This window comes from Lutra lutra, chromosome 2, assembly GCF_902655055.1.
Source record: "Lutra lutra chromosome 2, mLutLut1.2, whole genome shotgun sequence".
NCBI lineage: Eukaryota > Metazoa > Chordata > Mammalia > Carnivora > Mustelidae > Lutra > Lutra lutra.
This window is the reverse complement of record NC_062279.1, coordinates 177051191-177078241: the sequence shown is the minus strand read 5'-3', so window position 1 is coordinate 177078241 and position 27051 is coordinate 177051191. Positions and strand designations below refer to the sequence as shown.

The 27051-nt window shown below is 43.3% G+C and overlaps 1 non-coding gene across 1 annotated transcript; it reads right to left on the bottom strand.

Annotated features, from left to right (window-relative positions):
• Positions 1-5584: 5584 nt before the first annotated feature.
• Positions 5585-5692, bottom strand: LOC125094582 (U6 spliceosomal RNA). The gene has a single exon (XR_007125596.1). It is a non-coding gene; the product is annotated as a U6 spliceosomal RNA (small nuclear RNA).
• Positions 5693-27051: the final 21359 nt, after the last annotated feature.

The following is a 27051-nucleotide window of genomic DNA, read 5'->3' as shown; positions in this document are numbered from 1 at the left end:
CTTTCACGATTTTTAGTAAATGTATCTGAAACAAAATGCAAAGGAAAAAGAACAGGTAGGGAGAGAAAGAGACATGGATCCCAAATCCTGACCCTCAGGCAATGGAAGGCAATGTTTAATCCTGCAGGCCTCCAAGGCACAGGGGAGATAAGCATTCCGTGAAGCCTTCCCTCGTTGGCTTTCTTCCACTTCCTGGGGTTTGACGATGCTCCCCCTGCCTTAGAGCAGGCTGGTCCTCCCACTAGGAAACCTCTGGTTTCCAGCTCGGAGGCTTTCTCAATCTTTTCGGCTTTAGTTCAAATTTTGCCTCCTGCGAGAAGCCTTCCTCACAGCCATCAATGGTCCATGCCCCACACCTGGGTTTTCTCTATCAGTATCCGTTTGTTTCCGTCTTGGCTCATATCACAATTTGTAATTATCTCATTTATGTTCAGTTCCTTGAGTTTACTCTTTGTCCTTTGTTTTCTTTTGGTCTGTTTGCCGGCCCTGACCCTGAGCTGCAGGGAAAGGGCTGGGACTTGCCAATTAAATTCAGGGCTCCGGGGAGAACACCTGTCACATAATAGGCACTCACTAAACACGCCGTTTGTGAATGAACGAATGAATGAGTGACCCCCCCCTCTCCAGAGAGGCCTGGTGGGCCAAACTGCTCTGAGAAGCTCTTTGCTACGTTGATTCTGAATTCTGTTCAGGGAGACCTCTGAGGAGGGTGCACCAGCCAAATGGGATGGGTGGGCTGTTTCTAAGGCCAAATCCAGAAGAAGTCACCCGCAAGGAACACTCAGAAGGACAGAGTGAAATAATCCCTGAATTATTTTCTTAATGGAGGGAGTTAACTTGGATCTCAAACTGAGTCAGGTGTCCAATACAGAGAGCTCATAGCTAGCCACATTTCATAACCACACTGACAAAATGACCCCTAACCTATGCAGGCAAAACCCTGGAAGCATTGTGCCAACCTTGGCGAGACGGGGCACTGCTTCGGCTCACGATAAAAAATAGATTAACATTAAATATTCTTGAGGCGGGGGGCGCCTGGGTGGCTCAGCGGGTTGGGCCTTTGCCTTCAGCTCAGGTCGTGATCCCAGGGTCCTGGGATCAAGCCCCGCATCGGACTCTCTGCTCAGCAGGGAACCTGCTTCCCCCTTTCCCTCTGCCTGCCTCTCTGCCTACTTGTGATCTCTGTCAAATAAATAAATAAAATCTTTAAAAATATATATATTCTTGAGGCGAAGTCTCTGAGCAACAACAAAAGACAATGACTTTCCTCTTACTGAGCTTTTGTGTTTTTTTATTTGAGGCTCTCAAAGGCAAAGACTTTACAACATTTGTCTTTACATTCCTGTCACAATCTCTGGCGTAGAAGTGTATGATAAGAGGAGCACAAAAAATTCAGATATCCTAAAAATGTATGACCCTTTATTTATGTTTGTAAGTACCATCCATTACTGGGAAGAATTTCTCATTTTAAGCATACAAAATATAAATTCCAGAGGATGGTGAGAAATAATCCTTCTATTTATGAAGTCAGTTATCAGTCCATGAGGAGCCCATCTTGGGCAAGCATCTGAGAATGACCCCTCCCCTCGTCCTGCCCCACTTCCTTTTATTTCTCCAGAGAAGACTTTTAGCTCTTAATATTTTTTTTCAGAGGAGTAATACCAAAATAATTCAAAATAACACAGAATGTGTTAATATTGGATTCAACTGCATATAGCCGAAAACCCACGCAGCTTAAACACAGTAATTTCTCTTTCTCTTCTAAAGCTGATATGGCAGCACCTCGCTGTCAGAGGCCATTGCTCCTTCAATCTCTCTGTGCCATTATCCCCATTTTCAAGGTCACCTATGGTCCAAGATGGCTGTTTGCAGAAAGTACAAAGAACGAGGGGCAAAGGCAACAAGGGTATTCCTGCCAGTGGAGGCAGCCCCTTTTAATGGGATCTCCCAGAAGCCTCACCCAATGACTTCTGTTTGCATCTCATGGCCAATTCTATGTGCAAGGATGATAAGAAATGTTACCTTTGAGCTGGGCATATTGCTGCCCTGAGTGTTTTACTATTATGAAAAAAAAAAGAAGAATGGAGAATAGGTACTATGTAACCCAGGAGCTCAAAGCACGGGCCAGAACCATCTGGAGGGCTTATTAAAATACAGACTGTTGTATCCCCAGAGTTTCTGACTTAGAAGGCCTGAGAGGGATCGAGAGACACTTGGAAAACGGAAAACCATTAGCATTTTCTTCTAAGCAAGTCAATTCTTTTTTCCACCTTACGCTGCCCATCTTTTTATTTTAACCTCAATCCACTATTTTACTAACAAAGTCCCACACTTGTTACTCTACCAGAGAGATGCTTCCCATCAGAGACAGGGCAAGGGAAAAAGGAAATCATGTCTTGCCATGACTACCAGGCCTGGAAATCTGCCCTTTCCCACCATTTGCAGACTAGAACATCTGCACTCGGCGAAGAGCTGGGAAAGAACTGAAAGAGATTGGGTTTTAGTGGCATTAATTATCATTGCTCCGCAGATGAAACAAAAGCTATAAAAGAAGCAAAAGCAAAACAAAACAAAACCACACACAATTTGGTGGGAGGTTCCTGAAGGTTAGGGAACTTCCAAAAGGCCACATAATTGGGCTTCCTTTGCCACTATTTGGGGTAATGAGGTAGATTCGTTCTTAAGCAGGGAGACAGTGTAGACTCGTGGTTACAGAGCAGCAGAAGACAAGAGAAGGGAAGAAAGGATCATGGGTCCATGGGCTTGGCAGTGGGGCTGGCCAGCCTGGGGAAGGGATTTAATTGCCTTGGGATCAGAGACTCTATACTGAATGCTCACCCCAGTAGGTCCTTCCTCCCTCCACCTCCCCCCCTCTCTTAGTTTTTCTTTTTTCTCAAAAATTTGCTGAGCGAAGGAAGGAAAAGAAAAGAATATTTTTCTGTGCTCAGCCTAAAGAAATAAAGATCTACAAATCCTTGGAGACTGTGCGGTAGGAAGAATGAAGGAAGTAGTTAAAGAAACCCAAGGGAGAAGTGAAAAGTTGGGCCAGGAAAGTCAGAGGCCACTTGTACAGAAGTACTTGCCCCTTCTGGGGCTGTTTACCACACAAGCTCTTCTTTTCTTATTATTTGGGGAATTTTTGTGTTTTACTCTATTTTATGGTGTATTTCTCACACAAACTATTCTCCTAGTAGGGTCTGATTTGAACACGATGCTCTGAAGTCCCAAGCTAGTTTTGTGTGCGTGTGTGTGTGTGTGTGTGTGTGTGTGTGTATTTCTTTCAAATAGTCCATTGTCAAAAGGAGGGTGATATAAGTTCCCATACTTTCCCTCTTAAGGGTTTGGGTCCCCAAAGGCAATAGCTAACACTTCTAAATTCCATATGCTTGGAAAAGTTCTACATGGAAAGCAGAAACTCAAAATTCATTTTAAGTTCATTTTAATTGAGTTGCAGTGTAATTTAGACCTTGAATTCCTTCAGCCAGCCACATAACCAGGGATGCATTTCAAAGAGAGGACTCCTGAAGAATTCACGAAGAGTTGGAGGAGTATTAAATGTTCACCAAAGAACAGGCCTTTGTGGGGCACCTGGGTGGCTCAGTGGGTTAAACATCTGCCTTGGGCTCAAGTTATGATCTCAGGGTCCTGGGACTGAGCCCCACCTTGGGCTCTCTGCTCAGTGGGGAGCCTGCTTCTCCTTCTCCCTCTGTCTCTTTGTCCCTCCCTCTGCTCATGCTCACTCTCTCTCAAATAAATAAAATCCTAAAAAAAAAAAAAAAAAAGACCTTCACTAGATCAACCTTTTCACTCGGGAGTAAGGAGGGTGAGGTTTGATGTGGGTGAGTGACTTGCCCTGAGTGAAGGTCACTAGTAGAGACTCCAACGTATGCATTTGCTATTCCCCCATTTTTGGCCATTCTTGTTCTACTCCTACTTCATGAACCAATATTTTATGTCTTCACTAATTTCTGAATCTTCATAAACACTTCAGTAGTTGGAGTTGTCAGTTTTAATTAACTAAAACAACTCTGACTGTGTCAGACATGGAACCAGAGCTAAGGTTAGAAGGACAATAAATGCAAATACCCCTTTCCCTGTCCACAAGGAGATCTTACTCTAGCACAAGGAATAAAAGATACACAGTAGCTGGCAGACAGGGTAGACAGAGGCCATGCCGTAGAAATGCAGGGTGAAATAGAAGGGGGTTCTAAGGAGAGTTACTTCCAAATGGGAGGAAGTATTCACGGAGGAGGTGGCTTTGGGGCTGTCTATGGAGCAACTGGAGATGTGACCATGACCTAGAGGAAGGCAAGGAAGAGCCCACCAGGTGATTTTACAGAATAAAAGCTAGCGGTGGAAGGAATGCATGAAGGACAACAGAGTATTTGGTTTCACTAGAGGCGACCCTGTGTGAAGGGAATTGGTATGATAGAAACAGTCTCCCAAGGGCATTGGAAAGCACATATCTTAAACTATAGGACCATGTATTAGTTTGTGGCTCCTATAACCAACTGGGTGGGGTGGGGGGGCTTCAACAACAGAAATTTATTTTCTCACTGTTCTGGAGGCTGGGAGTCCAAGATCAAGGTGGGGGCAGGGTTGGTTTGTCTGGGGGCCTCTCTCTCTGTCTCACAGATGGTCCCTCACGGTATCCTCACTCGGTCCTTGCTCTATGCTCAGGCTCACGTGGGAGCTCTTCCTCTTCTTAGAAGGACATCGGTCCTATTGGATTAGGACCCTACCCTGATGACCTCATTTAATCTTAATCACCTCTCTAAAGGCCCTAGCTCCAAATACAATTCCATTCTGGGGTCCTGGGAGTGTGGGCTTCAATGTATAAATTTCAGAAGGACACAAACCATCACAACCGCCACTCTGTGTGATAATGTTACTTCGAGACAGATGACACTTTCGTAAAATCTGCCAGGCATTAAGAAAGCCTATTAAAACAGGTTACACATTTACTCTCCCACACATTTCCTATGAATCTTTTATTCAAGAATAAAGATTAAAAGTAGAGGTTCAAGCACTGCATAAAAACTTGAGAAAACAAACCTACATTTCTACTCCAAGAAATTTACCCAAGAGAAATAAAAAAAAATATGTCCACCCAAAGACATGTCCACAAAGGACCATAGTAGCATTATTCACCATAGTTAAAATGTGGAAACAACCCATTTGTTTCAGCCGATGGCCAGATAAACAAAATATGGTATACCCATGCCCTGGAATATTATTCAGCCATTAAAAAGGAATGAAATATGGACAAATCCTACAATGTAGATGAACCTTAAAAACATGATGCTAAGTTAAACAAGCCAAATGGAAAAGGCTACACAGGGCACGATTCTATTTATGTGAACTGTCCAGAAAAGGCAAATTTATAGATACAGAAGGCATAACAGGGGTTGCCTGGGGCCCGGAGAAGGGAGTGGAGACTGATGTAAGTGAGCACAAAGGAATGTTTTAAGATAAAAGAGAAGTTCCAAACCTGGATTATGGTGATGGTTGCACAAGCCCATAAATTTACCAGGAAGCTTTGAATTATATGCTTACAATGGATGGATTTTATGGTATGCAAATTAAACTTCAGTAAAGCCAGAAAATGTTTGCATGTGAACCTTGTACAGGGGCCAGGCTAACCTTCTCCTTATCATTCCAATTTCAGTATATATGCTGCCGAAGTGAGCACAATGAAGCTGGAAAATATTAATAAAAAATACATAGGAGGCATTGAAAAAATTACAAGAAAATAAAATAAACTTTAAAATTTTCTTTAGTTACACAGGAGCACTTATGCCTTCTGCCTGTAGTCTGCAGAAGGAGAAAGCTTACCCCCATCCCAAGTGGGTTCTTGGTTCTGCACTGTGTGGGGCAGAGGCAAGGGGAGAACTTTGAAGCTCAGGGGTGTTTTACACTGTTTCACATCCACTAACCAGCTCCTGGTGAGGTCAGGCAAGTGATAAAATCCTGCAACAGTCACCCCGGGAAGGCCCTCAAGGACCAACTTGTGCAAACCTCCCATTTAATTGAAGCTGGAGTGGGGGCTCATAAACCGTATAATTGAGCGGCTCAGGACACCACAGGCGGTGAATGGCCAAGTTGGAATCCATCTCAGGTGCCCTGTTCTTAATTCAGAGTCATCCATTAGGCTGTCTCTTCACATCTCTTAGCTTTTCTCAGCCTCAGCGATGCCCCCTGCAAAACGGGGACAGCAATATCTGCCCCTGCCACATGAATATCAGTGATGTGGAAATGCTCTCAAAAACAGAAAGCCCTTGGGGCGCCTGGGTGGCTCAGTCAGTTAAGCATCCAACTCTTGATTTTGGCTCAAGTTATGATCTCAGGGCTGAGAGATCGAGCCCTACCTGGAGCTCCCTGCTGGGCATGGAGCCTACCTAAGATTTTCTCTCTCACTCTCCCTCTGACCTGCCCTAAGCCCCACCCTCCACCCTCTCTAAAAAACAAAACAAAGCAAAACAAATAAACAAAGCCTTCTACCAATGCAAAGTACTATTGTAGTCATCCTATTAGCAGGTCACTGTGGGTCTAGCTCAGAATCCAGATCAAAGATCTTCAAGTCTACACTTCCAGGAAATGCATTTGTCTGTCCTGATGTGAACATGAGTCTCTGGTTGAAGTCACTCCCTGGCATCATGAGTGGGTGGGGTGGGGCATTTGGGGCACCATTCCTTTAGTTTTCCAGAACATTCTCATTCCTAGAACACCATTATCTTCCTGCTATCCATCCGTGACACTTTAATTACCTCAATGACAATGAAATTTAGTCTGTGTGCATTCAACTATGGTTACTCAAGTAACCACAATGGAAATGAAGATTTGATTTAGACATCTATAACCTAACTTATTTATTTTGCCTCCTGCCTTTGAAAACATACCCATTTCTGTTGGGACACAAGAAAGGGCCCTCTGTGTCTAATAACACCTGGAAATCCCCAAGACTGTAAACTAAGTATAGTTTGGAGGGTATTCATCTCTGCCAAAGGAGCCCCTCAATCCAACGCCCTTCCTGGAGCCTCCTACCGCCCACACAGGGGCAGATCTCACTAGAAACCTTGAGCGAAACAACAGCCCAGCAAACCAGTCATCACTGCTGGCCTGGGAAAAACACCAGGTGCAGAGCCCAGCACAGAATGTGATCCGAGAAAGCAATTATAAATCAAGCAGGTCCCAGGGAGGGGAAGTACAAGTTAGTAAAAAATAACAACAAAGTGACCATGAAATGTTAAATCAGATTAACCCAACAGCAAGCTCATTACTGGGTCCTCTATAGGAAACCCAAGTTGAAGACTCCCCAGTAAGCCAGGAAAAGGCTGGAGAAGCATTCTCACCTCCCACATCTGGTAACTTTTCAGATATTAGGAGGATTGGCCCTTTAACTGTGTTTATGCTCCCAATGTTTTCTCCCAATTATCTTATGACTTTGTCGTGACTTTTTTTTTTTTAATTTTACCATGCAAGGTATTATATTCCCAGGAAGCTTGAATTATCAGTCTTTTCCTTCATTGCATCTGAATTTTAAGTTGTATTTAGAAAAGATCTCTTCACACCTACAGTATAGAGAAAGAGAGTCATATTTTCTCCTAAAACTGGGGGGTGGGGGAGATCATTCTTGATCCATCTGGAGTTTATTCTTGTATACGCCTAACCTGTGGTCTTCACGATGGCTATTAAAAAGTCCTTTTTTGCCATAGTCATTGGAGATACTATCTTTATCATGTGTTATATTTCCACATATATTTGGGTCAATTCCTTGACTTTCTGTCCTATTCCAGTAGTCTCATTATCTACCCATGTGCCAGTGTCACGTTGTTTTAATTTCAGAGGCTTTATAATAAAGTACATTGTAATATCTGGTAGGTAGCTCTTCTCCCTCAATGTTTTCCCAACTATCCTTGCATGTCTTGTTTGGTTTTTCTGTATGAGCTTTACTATCAATTTGCAACTTGCTTCCAGAAAAAGGCTTTCCTGGTATTTTGGTTGGGAGTGACATTAACTTAGGAAGACCTGGTATCTGACATTTAGGATACTGGGTCATCCTATCCCAAAACAGGGATTTCTTTCCACTTGTTCAAGTTTACTTTTATGTCTTTCAAGAGTGTTTTAAAGTTGTTATTCTCCTTATAAAATCTGCACATTTTTGTCTAAGTGTTATATCTTTTTTTGTTATTATATCCTGTTACTTTTTGAAGCCAAGCTATCCAGGCCCTTGATTTGGGGTTCTAAATAAAGAGTAACATATTCTCCTTCCCCACTCTTCTTTTCATTTCCCTTCGCCAGTCCACTAGTCTCCCTGGCATGACTTGAGGGTATGTCCATCGGCCACGTTGGGAGAATAAGAAACAATAGTAGGTCTAGGTTTTAAGACAAGATGACATAAGACAGTGGTGAATAAGGTCTTCGGGTCTTAGCAAGAAAGAATTCCCATCTGTCTGGGGGCAAAGATAAGAGTTGCAGGGCTCTCATATATTTAAAAATCTAAAACTGGATTTAACTCGTCTGCTTTTCTCAGTCAAGTAAACTCTATCAATTTTCATGACATCTTGGACAATCTTCTAAATCCTCTTTCCTCTTCTGGGTCTGGTATAATACAGTATACTTATGAGTAATAGTATTGAGTTGATAAATCCTTTCTATAAATTCTCCTTTCTTAGTATTTCCCTAATACTTTCATGATCCAAACTCCATGTGGCCATGGGAATCTCTGGTAGATAGTTGTCTCCAAGACTATCTGTAAAACAAAGTGAAAGGCAGGCCTTGTGGGTTGTGGTTCACATCTCACACTGTCCATTTCTGTCAGATTTCAGACATGGGGGTCTCTAAACGGTTTTCTCAGGTTGGTGCGTGGTCCTGCTGAGACCAAGATCAATGGCTAGAATTTACTCACCAGCTAGCTCTCCTTTCTCCCAAAGTTTCTCTTCCCATGGTACTTTAATTCCTTAGACCCAAAGAGGACTGAGTAAGAAATCTAGGCAAGTCATAGGAAATCCAATGTTGAAAAAACAACTGGAGACCTAAGGCAATTGGAGACTCTGACCCTTTGGCAGGAATGAGAAGGAAGACCACTGCTGGGCCCTTTCACCTTTCTCCACCAGTTTCACTGCTGAACTCCTACACACCCTTCAAGGTCAAGCTTAACTGTCACCTTTGGTACATAATTTTTCGTGACACTCCTCTACATCCCAAACATGTAATTGCTCCCTTGTCTGTTTTCCTATTAAATTTTAAGCATACTTCTATTATCATTTGAATCACATTTTATTACAGCTCTCTCATTTGTTTTTATCTCTGTCTACTGACTAGGCTTCAGATTCCTGGGGTCTAGAACCGTATTTCATTCATCTCAGTATCTGCCAGATCTAGCAATTTAATTGAATGAAACTGACCAAACAGATTCGAACTTTTTGTTCTATTCACCATTTGAGATCTATTAGTCACAGCCTCAGCAGGAAGCAGTGCTCTGTTTCACCCAGCTCACATTTGCCCCAACAGACCCAAACTGGAGCTCCTTGGTCAAGGTAAGGCATGCGCTTCGAAGCCCATCTCCCCTTCAGTCCATTGATGAACTCTTGGTAAGATGTGAATAGGTATGAGGATTAAATAAGATAATACATCTAGGCACTTATTGGTGAATATTAATTAAAATATTAGTGGCTTTATACAACACAAAATGAAAAAGTTGGATGACAAACAGTAGAGCGACTGAGTCAAAGGAATTCCTTAATGAATGGCTATGTGATCCAACAATAGTTTCCTATCTTTTTTCTATCCCTACATGTAAGATAAGGGGCATATTCCCAGGGTCATTTCTATGGACTGGTATATAGTAGATAAGGATACAGGCAATGTCAGGTACATTTGCTGGCACTTTCTCTCTCCTTTCCCTGTGCCTTAAGAAAGCATATGAGAATGTCTTTGAGTAAAAATGGTGCAGTTTTTAAAACAATATGTATACTCTTATTGTTTAAAATTGCACAAAACTCAGTTCTTCATTATTACTAATAAATTACTCCGGCATACCTCTGTTTTGACTCAAGAGTGTTTTGTGAAACCCAGTTGCTAAGATCCATTACTATAAATCCAGAGGGCTTGAGGCCCACCATTGTCACTGTGAGATGTTCACAAACTCTTCTACCAACCACATAAAATAATGAAAAGCGGGCTTCTCAAATGTGCTATCTGAATATTTTCACAGAGGTGTACTTGGGTGGCTAAGTTTGTTAAGCCTCTGACTTTTGGCCTTGGCTCACGTCATGATCTCATGATTGTGGGATCGAGCCCCACATCAGGCTCTGTGCTTGGTGCAGAATCTGTTTCAGATTCTTTCTTCCTCTTCCTCCCACTCTCTCTCAAATAAATATGTAAATAAGTAAATAATGAATAATTAAAATCTTTAAAAATAAAAAGAATATTCTCATGGAGAGTCCTAACACAGAATGAAGCTGCAATGTCTCAGGAGAGAATTTAAAGCTCAGCATCCTGGCAGGAAAGAGATGGCAAATTCAGAGAAGGAGATAAAAGAGAGTTGGATGAAGGCACTATTTACAAATGCTCAGGCAGGTTTAAGGGAAACCAACAAGTGATGGTAAAACACCCATGGGCTAGACCCAACAGGAAATCGCTAGGACCTACTTCTTAGAGTGGAGAGCAAGAAATTAGTCATCGGAACTCAAAAGGAGCTGTTGCTGTCAGAAGGTGCTACAAGCCAGGGGAGCAAATATTGCAAGGTCATTCCTTTCTCCTGCCTGTGCCTTCCATTGGCCAAACCCAACTGGAACACCCAGGGCATGGGCCAAGCGATGCCATGCCATCCAGAAAGGCCAGTCCTCCTGGACAGAGAACAGGGCGAGGGTTGCAAAGTGCATAAAGAGAAACAAACAGGAAACGTCCAGCACCACTGCCAACCAGCTATCTTCTTCTTGATTCTGCACTGTCATTTCCAGCCTATTTTCTGGGGGAACTGGACAAGATTTGAGTCATTTTCTACTTGGTCTAAAGGAGAAAGCTTTGTTGTTGTTGTTGTTGTTAGCAAAGCCAGAAACAATAGGCTCACAAATGTGCAATTAAACTCTGGAAACATATGGGTTTTTCATCTCCATCTTAGATAAAAAGAAATCTCGGTCATGTCTTTCTCCGGCCATTTTAATTAATTTTGTCAAGTAAGTTCTAAATGCCTACCTCTCTTTATCGTCATCTTCAGAATACCAATTGGGCAGAATGTAAAGATAAAAGTTAACAGAATTGACAGTGAAAGGGAAGAGGGGAGAAACCTGAAAAAGAAAAAAATTACAAGGGTTTTTTTTCACGCTCTTCCTTTCTAATTCTTGTTGGACTTACTCAGTGGGATTTTGATGGCTGACAGAACAGAAAGTTCTGTGTGTTCACTCTGATGACACGTCTCCTGCTCCAGCTGGAATCCTTCTCAGAGAAACAGGCAGAGATCAAGCTGACCTTCCTTGCTAGGCAGGTGGGGCCTCCATATTTAGTTCAAGCTAGCTCAGCTAGCAGTTTTGAAAGGACACCAAATATTTACTCTATTTAATATAACACTTCTATTGATTATGAAAATAACAATTCAATTGATCATGAAAATAAACAATTAGATGAATTATTAATTTGAAAAATATATAAAATTTTAAAAATATATTATATATAACATATATAAAATATATATAAAAATACATAAATTATATATATAATATTAAAAATAGAAATAAAAATATATAATTTCAAAAATAGAAAAATATATAAAGAGAAAATATAGAAGCCAGGCATCTCCTTCTCTAAGAATGGAAACTCTTGTTAATGTTTTATTTTATCCTCTTTCACTCTTCCTTTTATACAGAGTTCCCCGATAGGCATTATACCCTGCATGCAGGTTTTCAATCCTTCTGTATCATAATGAAGATTATCAAAGACTATTCCCCATGTTATCAGGTAAATGTCAAAATAATAAAATTTAAAGACTGCATAACATTTAATGTGTGGATGGTCTCTTAGTCTCTTTGGGGTGCTCTAACAGAATATCATAGACTGGGTGGCTTGAACAACAAACATGTATTTCTCACAGTTCTGGAGTTTGGAATTCCAAGGTCAAGAACCCAATATGGCTGGATTCTGGTGAAGGCCTTCTTCCTGGTTTCCAGACTAATGTCTTCACCTTGTGTCTTCAAGAGGTACAGAGAGAGAGAGAGAAATGGAGATAATTGTCTTCCTCTCTACTAAGGGCACTAATCCCATCAAAGGGAACTCCATTGTCTTGACCTAATCACCTCCCCAAATCCCCACCTAATACCATCCTACTGGGGCTAGGGTTTCCATGCAGTCCCAAGCAGATGGTTCTACCCCTATGAAATTTAACCATTCCCCTATTATCGGATCCTTGGCTTTTCCCAGTGTAGGTTTCTCCAATTTCCTTATTCTGAATACGACTATGGTGAACACCTTCATTCATAATTTTTTTCAATCTATAAATTTCCAAGAAAAAATTTCTGAAAGCAGAGTTAGGGTTAAGAGTTTCACTTCCAATCTTGCCAAACTGCAATCCAAAAAGATGGTACTGATTCACATCCCCACCCACAGGATACAAAAGTGCCCGTTTTTACAGAACCTGGCGGACACTGAATACTGGAATTGATTTTTATCTCTGTTAAAGGCATTTTGTTATAGTTTCAACTGACGTGTCTTTGTTCAGTGAGGGTGAACAGTCTTTCACACATCGCAGGCCATTTAACTCCCTTCTTTGTGGATTGTCTGGTCCCGCAGTTTAGCAGCCGAACTTTCGTCCAAATTTTTGTTCCCCTCCTGAGGATCACAAAACTTTATACAACTTTATTCCAATTCATTGAGTGTTTTCAGATGGTTGCTTGCTTTTAACAGAGTGAGTGGATTCCAAAAATGTCATTCCAGTTTGGTTTTTGACAGAGAGTGGCTATATGCTCAGCGGAATGCTGCCCAGACTGTTTTCGAAAACCGTAACTAAAGTTATCTTAATTGTCTCTCTGCATATATTAAAATACACAGTAGCCTACAGTTTTTAGTTCATAAATCCAAAGCTCTTGGAAACATATTTCTTTTGTGGGCCTCTCTAGGCCTAATTAGGACTATATGATCCTTTTTAGGTACTGGGAAAAGTGAGAAAAAAATAGTTTGGTCAAGCATAGGCCTTTTGAGGTTGAGTTCTCAACTTGATAGAAAGCCCAGAAACGTTACTACAAATGTGTTCTCGAGCGCCCGAGTGCTTCCCTACTGTGTCTATGGTAGGCAATGATGAGATGATTTCTATGCTGGGGCACACCCTGCTGGGGTTCCTAGAAGTTAGTGATCCCAAAGGAGGGTGAAGAAAGCCAATGGGAGTTGAGGGCATAGAATCATTTCCCCACTGAATCAACCAGTAGTAGCAAGTTGTATTTGTTGAGTGCTTTCCATTTTACAAAGCCCTTTCTCACCCACCACCTTATTTGATACAACCAACCCTTGGGTTGTTTGAAACTATCGCCCTCCTTTGGGGGCACGGTTAAATCACTTGCTCTAAGTCACACAGCGAATACAGGGCAGTTAGGGGTCAAACTCCTGGCTTCTGTCTGTAAATGGGATTGTGACTGTGTTCTTCTACCACACTGGTACTTTGTTTACTGAGCACCTTTAGAAATGTAATAGGATCCTGAAACAAGAATAGAAAAAAGAACAACAACAAACCCACACACGGGTTACAGCCCTCATCACCATCATACTCAATGGTCTAGAGCGAAGAAATAAGAGAGATTTGTGTAAACTTTATAGGGAGAAGCGACATTCCTGGTCTTTGCATACGCCTCTCATTAACTCCCTATGTCCTGTTGAAGACTGACGTCTCTGTCTTCACTCCATCAATCCAGCTTGACCTTTCATGGCATCATTGTCACTGTCAACTCCACAAAATGCTATAGGATGAGCTCAGCCGGAGCCAGCGAGTAGAGAGTCGGATGAGAAACCCTGGAAAACCCCACTGCATGGAATGTGCCCCTCTTCTCCTGTAGGGGTCCAGTGACCTTTCTCATCAGAATCTATGTTTGCTTGGGGCGACTGGGTGGCTCAGTGGTTAAAACCTCTGCCTTCGGCTCAGGTCATGATCTCAGGGTCCAGGGATCGAGTCCCGCATCGGGCTCTCGGCTCAGCAGGGAGCCTGCCTCCTCCTCCTGTCTCTCTCTGCTTGCCTCTCTGCCTACTTGTGATCTGTCTGTCAAATAAATTAAAAAAAAAAAAAAAGAATCTATGTTTGCTAAATTTGAGGAATTTCTGAGGCTGAAAACAAATGCAAGAGGGTATTTTTGCTGGACTGTGGGCCAAGGGTGGTCCCAATGGTAAATTTGGGAATTATCTCTTATGATTTGGCCATTTTCACTGGGGACTTGGATGCTTGATGGTGAATGAAGATGGGCAACGTTTTTTCTTAACACACATATGTGTGTCTACACAGATTTCCTAAGCATTGTTGAGCTTCCTGGTGGAAAATAAATTCAGATTCTCAATCCCTGTCCTCATGACTGGGAAGATACAAAGCAATGAACTGATCTCAGCCCCACGGAGACCTGATTATTAGAGCATACCATGTGGTCTCTGCTCCGAAAACCTCACTCAGGATGTTACAGCCTCAGTGATCGGAGGCCTCTGAATAAGGTGATAATGAAACCCACCACAGCCACCCATAAATGGGCGTTTGCCACAGAGTAATTGTCTGTGGAAGTGTAATTATTGAGGGAGTAGTCACACTTTGGGGCCTCGGCAGCTCTCCTCTGGTTACCACCAGACTGAGCACAATATGAGAGGGGGAGAGTCTTATTCCTACCACTTCTGAAGGGACTGAAAAACTCTTAGTGCTGTGACAATCCAGAAACACAACTCTAACCCGAAATAGAAATGAGATGGAAGTTTGGGTGTGGGACTTCTTCACTCCCCCATTCCTCCTCCTGTACCTTCTGCTCTGGTGAACGGCATCACCATCCTTTCAGAAAAGCCTCCAAGATGATGTCAGAATGGGAACTAAAGCCCAGATTGTTATTCCTGTGCTCCTTCTGTGGCAGCTCGCTGTCCTAACCAACCAGTGACGTTTTCATCAGCCCTGACCAAAATATTTGCCACATGGAGTCTGTAGAATTTGGCTCTCTCAAGTTCCATGATTCTAAAACAAGAAAAATATCTTTACCTGACAAAGGCATTTATCTGCCATCAAACAACAAGACTGCCTATTAAACTCATACCTCCCCATCATTTATTCCAGAGCATGGAACCTAGGGACACGCATATCACCTTAATGGGACATTCAGGAGTCTAAGAGGTAGGACAGAAAAAAAACCTTCCCTTATTCACCAGGGTCCAACATGCCAGATAAATAACTCCAAAGAACAAGGCAATCCAAACGCAACTCCATCAAAGCTGGCCATTTTCAGGCATGTGATAAAGGTCAAGTACTATCTGGGGATATCATGGATATTTTATTTGGAAGGCTTAGAGTGACTCATTTAACCTTGTGTCCATTTTCCATTCTTCCTAACATCTAGAGATAAAATAAACATGATGAGCAAATTTTAAATTTTTCAAATTTAAAAATGTCTCTCTTGGCATTCAAAAGCAACCAACACAGTAGCGGTAATAAAAAAAAAAAAAAGGTACACAACGTGAACAGTGTATCTTCATGCTGCCATTCTCCTGCTGACATTGGCTGACAGCAAACTGTTACAATCCAAAAGTAATCTATAAAGAACTATGAAATTTAGATTTACATTCACACCACATATTTATTAGCAATGGGTGAGAATGGTTATGTTCTGGGCCCACAAATCTATCCTTGCTAAGTAATAGAAATTGTACTAGAGGGGCGCCTGGGTGGCTCAGTGTGTTAAGCCTCTGCTTTTGACTCAGGTCATGATCTCGGGGTCCTGGGATCGAACCCCGCATCGGGCTCTCTGCTGAGCAGGGAGCCTGCTTCCCCCTCTCCCTCTGCCTGCCTCTCTGCCTACTTGTGATCAGTCTCTCTGTGTCAAATAAATAAATAAAATCTTTAAAAGAAAAAAAAAAGAAATTGCACTAGACTTTTCAGTTAGTTGACTTGATTAATCTCCCCCCATCCCCCTTTTATGTCAGTTTGACATAAGCTTCTCACACTTGTATGTGACTGAGATCCAAATAATACAGGACCACAGAAAATGTGTTGACCAGGACAACTAGAAAATAATCTCTCTTGATTACCTATTAAGTAACTATTATAACTAATCAAAGTATATGCCAACCTTGTGATTATAATTTTCTGCAGTAATTCCACATAGTGGGGTTTTTAAGTTAGAAAAAACAAATTCTGTATATTTAAGTATAATGATTATGCTCTTTATTTTGAGTCAAATGTTCATGGGGAGATAAAGGAATAGAGAGGGCCATCTTCATTAGTCCCAAAAGGCTGGTGATTTGATTTTTTTGAGAATTTCTCTCTCGTCATCCCTATTTTTAATTTGTAAAAGTAAGCCCCTGTGCTGAAACAGAAGGCATTTCTCCTCACCCGCCCCCCCATCCTGCTAATCCGTTATCAAATAGCGCATCAACACTTGCTTCATCCAGCAGGAAAAGATATATTTTAAATCTTCTGACATTATTTAGCAAAAAACATAGCACACTTCTGCATCTTTTTTAAGCTTCTGAATAATCATTGTAAGTAAAGCAATATTTCAGTTTAGTGATTTGGGTGACCTGTAAACAACTAACTAAGGAACACATTTCTTTTTTTTTTTTTTAATATTTCATTTATTTATTTGACAGAGAGAGAGAAATCACAAGTAGGCAGAGACAGGCAGAGAGAGAGGAGGAAGCAGGCTCCCCGCCAAGCAGAGAGCCTGATGCGGGGCTCGATCCCAGAACCCTGAGATCATGACCTGAGCCGAAGGCAGAGGCTTAACCCACTGAGCCACCCAGGCGCCCCTAAGGAACACATTTCAAAGATTCATTAGCAAGTCAATTATACAAAACCCGGAACATATTTTCCCAAAAACATGATCTTGTCTTTGGCGGATAGATTCCTAGGCCACCCCACAAAGACTCCTCTACCCATAAGGAAGTGTATTTTAGTAAGAATAATTACTCATAAACTGGGCTCATAAACTGGGTCCTGGGCCCCTCTCTGTAGTAAAGACCCAAGTCCCACCCTTGATCAGATAGGTCATCTCAGCTTACCCACCTGTAAAATGGACATATTGACACTTACCCTTTTTAGGAATAAATTAAATACTGGAAATAAAACATTTAATTCAGGGCTTGGCTCAGAATAAACAGTGACAATGATAATGATGGCAGGAATGACAAAGACTTTTGAGTTCTGGGCCCCTCAGAAGCCAAAGGGTCTGAGCAGTTTCTTGTATCATGCATGCGTTTAGATTGTATTCATTGAGAAAACCCATGGGGAATATATTAGTTTCCCAGGCCCGAAGCAACACAATGCTGGGTGGTTTAACCGACAGCCATGTATTGTTTTAGAGTTCCGGAAGCTGAAACTCCGAAAATCAAGGCATCGGCCATGTTGGCTCCCTCTGAGGCTGTGGGGGAGTCTGCTCCAGGTCTCTCACCCAGTTTCTTTCTCTCTCCCCCATTGCAATATCACTCTTATTTACTTATTTTTATATTTGTATTTAAATTCACCTTAGTTTACATATAGTGTATCATTCATTTCAGGGGTAGAATTTAGTGGTTCATCAGTTGCATATAACACCCAGTGCTCATTACTACATCAAGTCCCCTCCTTAAAGCCCATCACTCAGCTTCTGGTGGCCTTAGGGGTTCCTTGGCTTATGGGTGGCATTCTCCCCGTGTCCACACATTGTGATCACTCTGTGCATGTCTCTCTGTCCAACTGTCCCCTTTTCATAAGGACAAAGGCACATTGGATTGGGGCCTAGCCTCATGGTCTTACGTGGATCGATCATTTGCAAAAATCCCATTTTCCAAATAAGGTCATATTTACAGGCACTGGGAATTAGGACTTCAATGCATTTAGGGACTGCAATTCAACCTGTATCAGTGAATAAGTGAAAAATTTCACTGGGCTCCCCTCAGGGCATGTTGTGATGGGTTTCTCGAAGGAGTGGGAGAGTCTCCAGGGCCATGGAATGAGGAATGGGGTCCCGTGTCACCGTGACCGTCAGAGGAGAGCAGCAGCTCCGGGATTTCTCTGCGGGTGGTGTTGCGATTCCAGGAACTGTCAGCACTTCTCAAAGCTAAGACACATCACCCACTGTTGTGCACTTATTTTTTTTTCTTCCACGTTTACCTCATTTCAGATCATGTGATTGCCTCCACTCCTGAGCTGCACAAGCATCTTAAGAAACTAGCTAGCTATTCTTCTTCCTGGCTATTAGAGTCCCGAATGGATCATTACATTATTCAATTCCTAGCAGCGGTTTTGCAACACCTGGGGTTTCATCAATTTCTCAAAACTCCTCCAAGTGAAATGAATTTTATAACCAGTGAAATGTTACAAACAAACACAAGCCTCCTAGCACTTTCAGAGGATGAGGTAATCATGAACTTTGACAAATGACATTGGGGCGTCCCGGTTGGTTCTCCCTAAGTTGGGAATCACGGTGCTAACAAGCACGCCTGACCTCGAGAAGGAAAACCAACTCCCCTCATCCTGCCCTGTGATTAATTTATAACGGGGAATTAATTGCTCCACTGGGAGCCTGTGGATCACCAGAGCTCGTTCTTGGTGTTCTCCCAGGACTGCGGTGAACCAGGCAGGGGGGTGATCGAGGGTCGCTCTCCCCACGGGCACACCAACCCCCAGGCTCCAGCAAGAGGGTCTGTGGAAGGGGATTCTTCTCTTAAAACCTGTTCCATTCCTCAGGATAATGTTTTGAGTCTCCAAACATCACAACTAGCTGGTTTCAAGCAATATTTTCATTGAGACAGAAATTCAGGTTTCTAGCAGGAAGCCCTGTGGGGTGACAGTCCCTCAATACTGAGCTGAGGGAAGGGTCCATTGCTGGCTCCCTTCTCCCTCTAGCCCAGCGGGTCCCTTCTCACCCTGCAGGGCCAGCTGGAATGTCTTGTCTCAGAGACACCTTCCCTGATGAACCCCATCTTCATTATTCTTTATTTACATCCTCCTAGCAAGTTCCTTCACAGTGCTACGATCTATCAGTAATTATTTTGGTACTTGGTTTATTGTTTCCATACAAATATGAGTTGCCAAAGACCCAGAGACTCGCTGGTCCTCTTCTCCCTTTTTGTCCCCATGTCAGCGCTTGTCCCTGGCACAGAGTAGATGTTCAGTAAAATATGTGTTGAGTGATCGTTGTTCTAAATGACCAGCAGGTGAACCTAGATCCTCAGAGCCCCTGTTGACCAGTGTTCAAGATGTAGAACATCTTGTAGGCTGGATTGAGCACTAAAATATTGACCTGCAAAATATGACTTTCCTCAATATTCACTCTGGCCTAAATAAACAGAAGGAGCCCCGAGGAATTAGGCTGGGAGGCTGATTTAGTAGAATCATTGGCACTTGTGTAAAATTTTGGAGAATAATGTCCTAAGCACAGATGCTATTTTTAAGAACTTAACACCAGGAAAACCCTTCTGGGGCTCACTCAGTGGGAATGAAGCCCTTTTTATGTCACGGGTGATGTATGAACTGATGGCTCATGGAAGGTGAAACTCAGACTAAGTTATCGGACTTTTTCCTTCTGAGTTATAGCTCAGCAAGCAGACTTGACCGATTATAGTCACTGACAAGAGCTGAGCAGTCTGTGTGCTTGTTTATGTTACCTAAGAGAAGTGACAATATGGCCCAATTTAGTGCCTACAGCCCAGCATAGCTAAACAAATTCTCTTTCTAGTCCAAGTTGAGGTTCACCTAAGCCGGATCGATTTATGGGGAGCAAATGCCAAACAGGGCCAATCGGTCTGTGATGCTTGTTTTGGGCCAAATGACTTTAAAAGCCACGAATTAGGGCCCTAGAGAAGCTGACTTAGGAGAAAAGTCTGTAAGTGACACAACTAGATTGCTGGCATCTAGAGGTCAGGCTTATTAGGCAAGGAGGTTGCAGTAGCTCACAGGGAAGTTAACAGCCACCCAGAGCCACTAACCAGTACCCATCTCCCGGAGACAGGGAGACCTCAAGAACTCAGAGTCCAGGGGTGCTGCTGTTCGGCTGTGGACTTTTCATGACAACATTTGTCACCGAGGTAAGAGTTTCAAGGACAAAGACCTTCTAGAAAAGGTGAGTTTAACTGTGGGCAGATCCAGGGAAGGGGTTCCACTGGGCAAAAGACACTGGACTTCCTCCCCTGAGAGCAAAAATAAATAACTGGGGGGAAAGAAACTGCACAAAAGATTTAGATCTTTTTTACTGCTGCAACTTCTGTGTTAAAGAGAGTTGGAAATGTTCCAATGAAATCTACCTCCCTTCCCTTCATGGAAATAGATTGTGTTTAGTTCCCAATTGTGGTAGTATTTCTGCATCCATCTTCTCTCCGATCAGAGTTTCCTAACATTTGAGGGGTGTTGGGGGATCGCAGAGCTTCATGAATGTTCTGGCCCCTAACGGAAGAAATGTAAAATAGTTCCAGGGGTCTGTGTACCCCATTTAAAGCCCATTCGTGGACCCACTAGAGATCCTTGTGTTATTTGAATGGAAGTGCCCCACTGTTGAGTCAAACTGGAGGATGATGTCAAGACATGATTTTACAGAGAGAAAGATGGGAGAGAAGAGAATAAAGACTTCCTCGGCTCTGTCCTCCCCAAAACCCTGGTCCCCAAATCCCAATACAGGGTTTAGGCAAATGCCAATGACACACTGGAATGACGCTGACAGAAGAGAAATTGAAAATTGTTCTCCCTTGTTTGGCTGCAGAATGCTTCCCCAATGAGGTCCAGTCACCATGATTCCCTCCCTCCTTCTGCTGTTATGGTGATTTGACAAGGTTTATGGCTAAAAAGAACTGTTATGGGGCAATAAACACGGGGATAGGTGTTTTTCTGCTATAAACTTTGAGAAATGGATATTATCAATGCTATTTTACAGACGAAGCTATAACTATAGGGTGGGGGACAACTAGCATTTTTTAACACCCTCTGCATTTATTATTTTATAAAAACTGACAGTCCCGAAGATGTGTATCAATATGCCAACTGTATTAATAAGAAAACTGAGTTTAGAAAGCTTGGGTGGTTTTCCAAGGTCACAGAGCTGGTAGGCCACAGAGCTAGGAGCTGAACCCAGAAGGGATCACCTTCCAAGTCCCTGACCTTTCAGCTCCATCCCCCAGCTAAGAAACGCATCTTCCACTCTTACGGGGAGGTTCCCATCCCAGAGCACACCGCCAGATTCCCAACTTCCATCCTGGACATCCTCTAGGAATGTCACCTCTTCTCGTTGACTGATCACCCTCCCAGCCCTATATTACCTCATTCATTCTGTATAAACACCCTAAGTGAAGGAAGCAGTGGTTCCCTTTTGCAGTAAGGAAACTAGACTTGAAGAGATAAAGCGACTTACCCCAAGTCACACAGCTGGACCTCTGTCTCTAAAACTTGGTTCTCTCCACCAGATCATTCCACTCCTGAAAAAAAAAAAAAAAAAAAAGAGACATCCCTTTGAGCAAACAGTCTCTCTAACAGGCATTCATCATGTCTTTGCCATCTGGGGTTTCAGGTTTCAGGTTTGTGCTTGTCTCCACAGCACAGATCCCTGTAGATACAACCTACTGACTCCAAGAAACTTAGGTGTTTGCTCCCCCAAAGGCTGACCCTATTTAGAACGTGCTGGTCCCTCTCTTCTCAGAAGGAAAACTTAGAATGAGTGAGTCTTCAGAGCTCAAGCTGTGGTTGCTTTTGGAAGGCTTAGAGACATGTCAGAAGGCAACACCGTTTGCGGGTCTTGGACAGGCAGAGCTAGAAATAGATTTGACACAGGTTGCCTAGCTCCGCTCCTTACAGGCTGGGTCACCTCCAGCAAGCTACTAAACCTCTCTGGGCCTCATCTTCCTCATCTCTACAATGGCACAGATACCTCATGAAGTTAGGAGGATTATACAGGGTAACATGTATAAAGCACTTGTATGTCAAACTGTTGTCAAGAACCCTCTTCAGTTCTACAGAGTCCTCAAGGGCATAGTCTAGAATTGGCACCCACAGAAGCAGAAGCTGTTTACACCAACCTCCTCAGCCTTGTGAAATGCAGCCCAGGTGAAGCCTGCCTTTTCTGTGGGTCAAGTAGTCAATTCAAATCTCCACCCTGCTGGGATATTTCAAGGGGTTGGTTCCTCCCAAGCAACCCTCTTCCCTCCTAAGCCCCACAAAGCGCATCTTATCCTAAGAGAAAACTCAAGAGACTCAAACCCAGGTGGCCTCGGAAGCTGGGGTTTCAGGGACTGCCTGGGTGGGGAGGGTTAGGTTCTGGAGCCCCTGAGAAGGCAGAGGGCACCACCTTTCACAGAAGCTTGTCTCCTCCCTCCGCAAGTCTGCTCGTGTTCCGGCTGAGGAGCCTTAGCCCAAGCAGGGTCGCCACAACCTGCAGGGGTGCTCGGCTTCCACATCCAGCAGCAAATGAGCCTTTCCACACTTTTGCAGAAAAAAAGGTCACTGCCTTAGATTAACTCCTTCTCCTCACCCCTTGAAAACCAATCCACTGTGGAGCTGGGGGTCTACAAGCCGAGAACTGGTTCCAACTGTGCTGAAATGCAGGAGGGAAAAGGAAGCCGTTTCCTCTTGTGAATGGGCATAGGCTGTGAGGCGGAGAATTTCTTCAAATTGAGTTTGACAGCAACCACCAGGGTCCAAAACGAATCTTCTCAGGCGTGACCCCGATCTGTACACGAGCCCATGCAGAGGAGAAAGAAAAGGGCAAATTACTACTCCCAGAATTCCTGGTTTAAAGGACTTATCTCCAGAGCTCTTCCTCAACATGTTTTTTTTTGCTTCATCGTGGTAAAACACACAGCCTAAAACTGACTCTTTTAATCATTTCTAAGTGTATAATTCTGTGGTATTAAATACATTCACGTAATTGTACAACCATCACCACCATCCATCTCCAGAATTATTCTCCTCTTTCCCAGCAAAAACTCTGTAACCAGCAAATGATAACCCCCCATTCTCTCCCTCTCAGCCTTTGGCAAGGCACCATTCTGCTTTCTGGTCCATGAATTTGATGACTTTAAGTACCTCATGTGAGAAGAATCATACGCATTTGTTTTCTTGTGACTGGTTCACTTCACTTAGAAAAATATCCTCCAGGTTCATCCCCGTGGCAGCAAGGGTCAGAATTACCTTCCTCACAAAGGCTGAATTGTACTCCATCGTCCATGTTTGCCACATTCCGTTCATCCATTCGTTGGCCGGTTCTTCAATGTCGATGGACATTAGGGTTGTTTGCGCCTTCCGGTTACGGTGAGCCATCTGCTCTGAGCATCCGTGTGCAAAGGTCTGAAGTCCCTGCCTTCAGTTCTCTCAGGCATATATCCAGAAGCAGAATGACTGACTCCTACACCAGTTCTGTTCACATTTTTGATGGCCTGCCATCCTGTTTTTCCACAGTAGCTACACCTTTGTACATCCCCACTAACACAGCACTCAAGGCTTTCTTAAACCCCATCCTTCCACAGCCTCCGTTATCAGACACAATGCTGTGCAAAGACCAGAGGGGTTGTCCAATAAATCTAGATTTAAAAATCTTTTACTGTCAGAAACCTGATCTCTTGGTGCTTCCTTCTCGATACAAGTCCAAGAAATGTCGTGCTGTCTTCCAACATGAGTAACCACTAGAACACGGGGTTCCTTGTCGGCCACCTGGTTTTTGCCTATTTGATTTTTATTTTTGTGTCTCGTTCATCAGGTTTTAGTACCAGGAACAGCCAGCCTGGTGTACAGTAGGCACTCAATAAAAATGTGTCAAATAAACAAACTGTCAGAATCCCAGTCTCCTTAAATATGTTTCTTAATCCTGATGTCACATGTCACTGTAAAGCATCTTAAAAGAGATCTTCAAAACTCTCTCCTGTACCCTCAAGTGCCTGGAAACTGCACACAAAATAGAACATTTTGTACAACACTTAAAATAAGTAGGTTTTTAAAAATAAAATAAAATAAGATAAAATAGGTAGGAATTTAAAAACACAGAGTTAATCTTGGTGCATTATATAATTAACCAACACTTAACCATACCCCAAATACTGTAAGGGATACAAAAGAAATAAAATCAATGATTTCTATTCACAGTGGAATTTAATTCGGTGGGGGCAAGCAAGAATAAATCCATAAAATAACGGAAGGTCATACAAGATGGCAAATTCTGCCTGAGAAGTTTGAAGAAGGTGAAGCCCTTAAATGGGTCTCTTTTTTAGTAAGTTGTGCACCGAGCTGTTCCTTGCCCCCCGCCTAACTGAGATATAATTGACAAATAAAATCCCAAGATCCTTAACGTGTTCAAGCTGATGATGATTTGACATAGGTATACATTGTGAAAAGCTTCCCACCATGGAATTAACTAACACCCTCCATCACCTCGATATTTACACGTCACTGAGCGCCTTCTATGCTCTATACACTGTGTCTAACCACCCCCCACAAGCCCTGGCCTCAACAACACTCTGCTTCCTCCCAGTTTGCAAATGAGGAAACAAGAGCTTAGAGGTTAAATATTCCCCCAGGTGACACTGTTAGTCAGTAGCTGGTGTCCGAATCCAGGGGTGTCTTTCCCTCGCCTGTGCTCCTTGGGATGCTTCCCTGCGTGAAGGCTGGATGGGGTGAGGCCCATTAAACGGGGGCAGTAAGGGCAGGCAGGTAGGGGCGGCACGGCAGGGGCAAACTCATGAGACTTAGCCAAAGTAAAGGGCTGTCTGGAAAAGTAGAGAAAGTTTTGGCTGTTCAGAGAGAGGGTGACATCCTCCTTTCAACAACCTTAAAGTCAGGGGGAATTTAAATATTTCTCTGTCCTTTCAGCCCCAAACACTGCAACATGTTTGCAAGGCTAAAAGTGTGCCAGAACAGAGGGGAGAAGAGTGGGTCAGGAAGGGGAGAGAGATTGCCATGTTGCCCCGGTTATCCACAGCCCTGGCCAGGCTATGAGCACAGAGAGAAGGACAGCGTGAACAGGGCGGGGAGACATCAGTCCGTCCCACGTGGCTCCCCGAGGTGGTCACACAACCCCCTAGCAAGATTTCACAGGGTGGCCTGGCTACACCACGAGCCCCCTCCCCCATTGATTCTTGGCTCTGATTGCAAACACAAACAATGTGACAGGCTGGGCACCCCGGGGACAACTACTTAGAACTCCTCCACTCAGCCTTTCTGAAAGAAAAAGTTGGAGGAAAAGAGAGAAAGCAGCATGAAAACCCACAAAGGTATTTCATCAGCTCTTCCCACCCAACAATTTCCCTTTGCTTCCATTTTTTTTCTTTTTATTACCTTTTTTGGTCCGTGGTGTCTCTCAAATGCCAAGCATCACTTTGCTCCTCTGAAGTTCAAAGGCAAAGGTAAGCTCTTATTTTCCTAAAAAGACATGTTGATGACAATCTTGAAGGTTCAAATTGAATGTCCAGACAAGGTTCCAAGTCAGCCCTTCTTTCTCGGTCCCTGCAGATCTCACTTGGCCAGCTGCCCAGCAGGAAAACACTCATCCATTTATCCAGTCCTTTGCTGGGGCCACAGGTATTTACTGAGCATCTACTGTGTGCCAGGCACTGTCTGGGTTCTAGAAGCACAATGGTGATATGACCGCTGCTGTTTTGGGACCTAGTCTAATCAGGGGTGGAAGGAAACAAAAAACAATGACACAAAGGCTCTGGAAGGAAAATTCTTTAAGTTATGGCAGCACATAGGAGATTCCCACATTCATCCTGCGGGGGTGGGGTGGGGGTACCAGACTGGAGAACTGTCCTTAGTTCCTTACTCTTCCTGTATCTGTACTCTTGTCATGGTTTCATCACAGTGGCCCTTGGCTTTGGGCTTGACCATGTGACTTGCTTTAACCAGTGGCATGTGGCTAGAAATTATAGTATGGCAGTTGAGAACCCAGGTCTTAAGAATTATCACCTACCAGGTGCCTGGGTGACTCACTCAGTTAAACATCTGCCTTCAGCTCAGATCACAATCCCAGGGTCCTGGGATCGAGTCCCATGTTAGGTTCCCTGCTCAGCAGGGAGTCCACTTTTCCTTCCCCATCTACCCCTTCCCCTTGCTCATGCTCTCTCTTTCGCTCTTGCTCTCTATCAAATAAATAAATAAAACCTTTTTAAAAAGTAAATATCACCTACTTCCACCTGCCCACAGAGAGAGGCAGAGCCTCCCAATGGACCCAGCTTATTAGCTGAACCTCAGTCAACCCATTATTGCACGTAAGCAATAATAAATAATTATTGTATTAAGTCGCTGACAAAGTTTTGTAATGGTTGGTTACACTGGAGTTAGTATCTATTGAGCCCAAGACCTGGGCAAGACTACCAGAAGATCCCAACTGTAAGCTAGTTTCTTCAGTTGCATAGGATATGGTTCCACTCAGGAAGAACTGGTTAGGTTGTCAGCAGAACTTAGAGGGTGCACAGGGAATCTAGAACCACTTGGTTTGGGAAATAAAATTACTTTTTATGCCCAGACTTGCCAGCCAGTAAAAGATTCTCAAATAAGATACAGCCTGGGGACAAAGATCAAGTCAAGAGTATGGCCATCAAGATATGGCTTAGAACAGGGGCACCTGGGTGGCTCAGTGGGTCAGAGCCTCTGCCTTCGGCTCAGGTCATGATCCTAGGGTCCTGGGATCGAACCCCGCATCAGGCTCTCTGCTCGGTGGGGAGCCTGATTCCCCCTCTCTCTGCCTGCCTCTCTGCCTGCTTGTGATCTCTGTCTGTGAAATAAATAAATAAAATCTTAAAAAAAAAAAAAAAAAAGATACGGCTTAGAACCCAAGACCCATCCTGGGCACTACCAGAAGCCAGGTCCTCCAGGTAATTAACAAACCCTGAAAGAAACAAGATGGCAGCCAGTATAGTGTTCTCAAACATTAAGGTGTTTCA